The sequence below is a fragment of the Watersipora subatra genome, chromosome 6 (genome assembly GCF_963576615.1).
Source record: "Watersipora subatra chromosome 6, tzWatSuba1.1, whole genome shotgun sequence".
In the NCBI taxonomy this organism is placed as follows: Eukaryota; Metazoa; Bryozoa; class Gymnolaemata; order Cheilostomatida; family Watersiporidae; genus Watersipora; species Watersipora subatra.
Genome location: NC_088713.1, coordinates 6,481,515 through 6,486,081, shown reverse-complemented (window position 1 = coordinate 6,486,081; position 4,567 = coordinate 6,481,515).

Genomic DNA, 4,567 nt, shown 5'->3' with positions numbered 1-4,567 from the left:
AGGGTGGATAATTTCCTTACTTTTTCGTAGGAGAGACATATTTCTTCGGAAAAAACAGCCCTCCGTTGCGAAATTGCGATGTCATATGAAAGCCAGGCTTACTCTTTCGTACGGGAGACCGATTTCTTCGGAGCCACAGCTCTCCGTTTGAATTGTGGGATAGGTTGAAAAGGTCTAGCGATGTATTGTGGGATACATCAACGCGCGCACCCATCGCAAGGATCCATTCTGTCGGATCCTTGCGATCAGCGTACGCACGTCGCGCGATCGTCGAACGCTGACATTTCCATATCACAGCTGGTCTATGCACGACGTCGTGCGCCTTGTTGGCGCCTTGCGCTGTTATATGGAAACCAGGCTTAACCAACAACTAATTAGAAATTGTGTGAGTAGGTGATATCCTGAGTTGGTGATATTTCGGGTCATTTCTTCATCTTTTAATTATCTGATTATGCAATTAATCACAAGCAGAGTTCTTCGCCACGCTTGTGAATATGAATTCACATCCATCTTTAGAACTTTTAAAACTGGATCCGATGCGGTAAACAAACAGCCATTCAAGATGCTAATAGTTGGGATAATCAGTGTCCAAGTTCAACGTGTTGAAAGTCCATCGCATAGTCGCTAGCAACGATTACGTTGGCCGCTCATCGCACAATGATGTCATAACAGCCCATCGTTGCTTGCTGTCCATCCAAGGCTAATCGTTGATTTGAGTGACAGTGCGCATGAGCCCTTAGGGCAGTGACACATAACAGTAACATTGGGTAATTGTTGTTCATAAAAAAAAACATGTGCCTAAGCACTCCATTCAGGGAGGGTTTTTATCAAATTGTTTGACAAAACTATCTGACTGTTGTGTGAATTCATGAGAAGCACCTATTTTAATATATGGGTCGCGGTCACAGAAACCATGGTTAAGTCGCAAATCACGAAGTTGAGTTATTCGACTTTAAAGTTGCACTAACTGAATTTATAATTTTGGAAAAGATTTTTGTAACGCGTGCTTTTAGACCAATCAAAGAATGATCTTTCTGAATCTGAAATCAGTTTAGATAATAAATGTCTTAAAACCTCAGAAAAGACCCTTAAAACCGTTGCTATGCTAAACAGGAAGTACTAAAAAATGGCGTCCGAAAAACGTAATCGTTTTTTTTGCCGATTTGAAGGATAATTCTGACATTTTGGACACTTATAATGAGTACTTTGGTATTCCAACTGATGCCAAAAGCAGTGTAAGTAAAGGGAATGACCATGATATATTCCTAACCATTCTTATAAGATTTTTAATATATTTAATTATAAGAACAATTATTCGATTTTATAAGATTTGATTATAGGAAAAATTATTCGAATTTGCAAGATCAAAGTATAGAGTGACCCATGATGTGCAATATGTTACAGTTATTATTTTTTTAAACATTTTGTTGATCATACTACGGTTGTGCTCAATATCGCGGCACAGCCAAGCCGTTTTTAATATCTGCAAAATTAGGTAATACATTTTCTTATAGATATACAGCCATTTCTATGACAACCAGCCAAAATCTGTTTAGATTTTTAAATTCAGCATAATGTTTTTGATATAAAGACAGAAATCTAGATCAATATCACAACCTCTTAATATTGGTTGCTATGACGTTTTGAAATGTAAACAAAACTGTGCATCGGTTTTCGTTTCTCAGACTTTAACACCAGTTTTCTCGGAACTATGTTTTCGCACTGATGGTAAACATGCATTCAGTTTAATGACCATAAAATCTGCTGTATTTAAGCTAGAATCAAAAGTTTTTTTGCAAAATAACTGTGAGAATTTTCTCCTGTTAATGCGGATAACTCTAAATCTTATAATCCCGACTTGACCATGGTTTCTGTGATCATTACACATATCGTCTACGAATTATAAGCCTATTCACAAACATTGCAATGTTATATCGAAAAGTATAATTGTCTTACACGCAAATTGGCAAGTTATAATACACTAGAACATGGGAGTCCTGTGTGCAGTGAGAGATCATCATGAGTAATAACTATGTGCATAATTATTTCATGATGTGGCAAGGTGGCTGCGTGGCATGGTTATCGCCAGGTAAACGAAAGATTCAGAGATCAAATCCAGCTTTTAGATTTTAATAGCTACAGCTTAAAAGACCTGACAGACTTTGAGATTTATATATAGATCATATTAAACTAAATGAACAGCTATAGCTGCCTGTAAGAGACTCACCTCTTTTGAGGACGCCTCAGTCATGTTTAGTATAGGCCTTATCCATTCTCAACATCGTAGCAGTTCTTGCTTGGGTCAGATAACCAGGACACTGAACAAAACCTGTAAAAATCGAGTAGCCCGAGCTTAAAACCTCTTGCATCAGCAGGACAAGAGCTTTAGCATGCCGAAACCAAAAATATTTGATGCAATTGCGTAATATGCTTTTATTAAAACTGGATAAGGACAAAAAGACCTAGAGCCAACCAAGTGGGAAAACAGATATCAGTGCTCAGCCTGGCCCCTTTTGCCTTATAGAAAAAAAGTTACAGAGGAACTTTGTCAACAGTATTGTACTATAAATTGCTCTAGAAGGATGCTTCAACATTTCATATAACCTACAACGGTACAATGGGATGAGGGAAGCTTGGCTGTTGTGACCATGTGCTCAGGCGTATGCCGACAGGAAAGAGATTTCAGGTACTTCTTATTGGTAGAGGAAACATAAAAGGTAGAGTGTGTGGCAACTATAGCGTCCATAGAATGAATTGAATATCGAAAAAGGCAGAACTCATTCAATTTTGGTAACACGACCAAAGTTTCAGCAGGTGGTGAAAAGCCAAAATTTTTTAATATCTACTTTCAATTGATAAATCGTTTTTATTCTAAAGAGACCGAGGTCTCAATAATGAAGCTTGATCTACTTGCAAAACACACTTTCGTAATTAAACCCGATATTAACAGAAAACTCTGTTGATTCTTTGTCCAGTGGCAAGAGTTGAGATAATCATCTGCCAGACTTCTAGGAGACCTACTAGAAGTGGCCATCAGTTATGAGGTGACTAACAAATGCTCGATAGCTGCAAAAAATGATAAACCTTATGGACCTGCGACGAAAAGTATGCATGCCTGTGCTAGTCGACCAAGTAATGGCTGATAGACTGGCAATTTACATTCCGAAGAACATCATAGAACTATGATGGACTAGCTGATTATTTACAGCTTCTTTTAACTAAGAAGCTACAACTACTATGTATGGGACCATCAAGGGATGTTTCTGCGCTGTAAACTTTGCCATTGAGTTCAATGTGATCGCAGGAAAAGCAAGAAAAGGACGCACCAGCATACATAAATTCATGCTGCGATTGAAACTCCACATCCGCTAAGAGGAAATAAAGCTCTCAAGGCGTTAAGCTGCCAACCATTTTGCAACCCTTCCATGACTACATCTTCAATAGCTTTGATTACCATCATTGCTTTAAAATTTTTTTTGCTCACTTGATGATTTTCTATAGTGGTGGCTTATGACTCTTGAGAACATTATACTAAACAGTTAGAATTATAGAGATGTATGGTGAAGCGAGCTGGATGAAATGGTGGCATGAACAACAAGCCATGATTGAAATCATGATCGTTAGCATATGACAATAATTTATAGCAACAAAATATGGCTTATACTCAGCAAAATATACTCCACCTGTTATTATTCATCTATTTTGGTACCTGATATTCCTTGAGCTTGTCCATGATCTGAGGCAGCAGCATTGCAAGTAGAGATGATGAACTCCGCCAGCAGTCACAGAAACGGATTATGAGTCAACCATCAAATGGATCAGCCAGCCATTAATGAATTTATTCATGCACGATCAGCAAGAATGAGCTTAACTCATATTTGTCTGACCCCTCTGACATTGATCCATGACATGTCAAATTATAGCTACGAATGTTATATTGCGATTTTATATGAACATCTTAGTAGAATTTTCCTATAAACGATCAGTAAATGGAAAAATATAACACTTACCACTGTGCTCCACCATGAAATAGTGTGCAAGAACCAAAACATTAGCCCAAGGATTTCTGGTGAATCAAGGCGCTTGAGAATGAATTCTTGGAGCAGGATACAGGTTTGTCTCACATTTTTCCATTATGTGAAAACCGTAACCATTGAGCTTGGAAAACGGTAAAATGTAACATGTAAGCAGCCCCAAAAATTGGCGGTGACAATAAACATTTCATTAGTTTGTTTCTATTCTTTAAAACATTGTTTGTTTGGGAAGGCATCATTTGATACTAGATTCGGTTTGTTTTGAAGTGAGTCAATTGACAATCGAGATGTCAAAATGTAAAATGAAAACAATGTCTTCATCTGATGTGCTAGAGAATGAGGATGGTATCTCATATATCGGCAACAGTTACATTACAAATGGGGTTGACTGGTGAATTTGTATTTAAAATTTTATTATACATCTAGAGAGCAAATGAAGATTCTTGACAACTTATCGGTGAATGTGCCATACTAAAATAAATTAACGAGGTCAATGACCTGTTGTTTGTTCCACTAATGGAAAAGCATAGGTA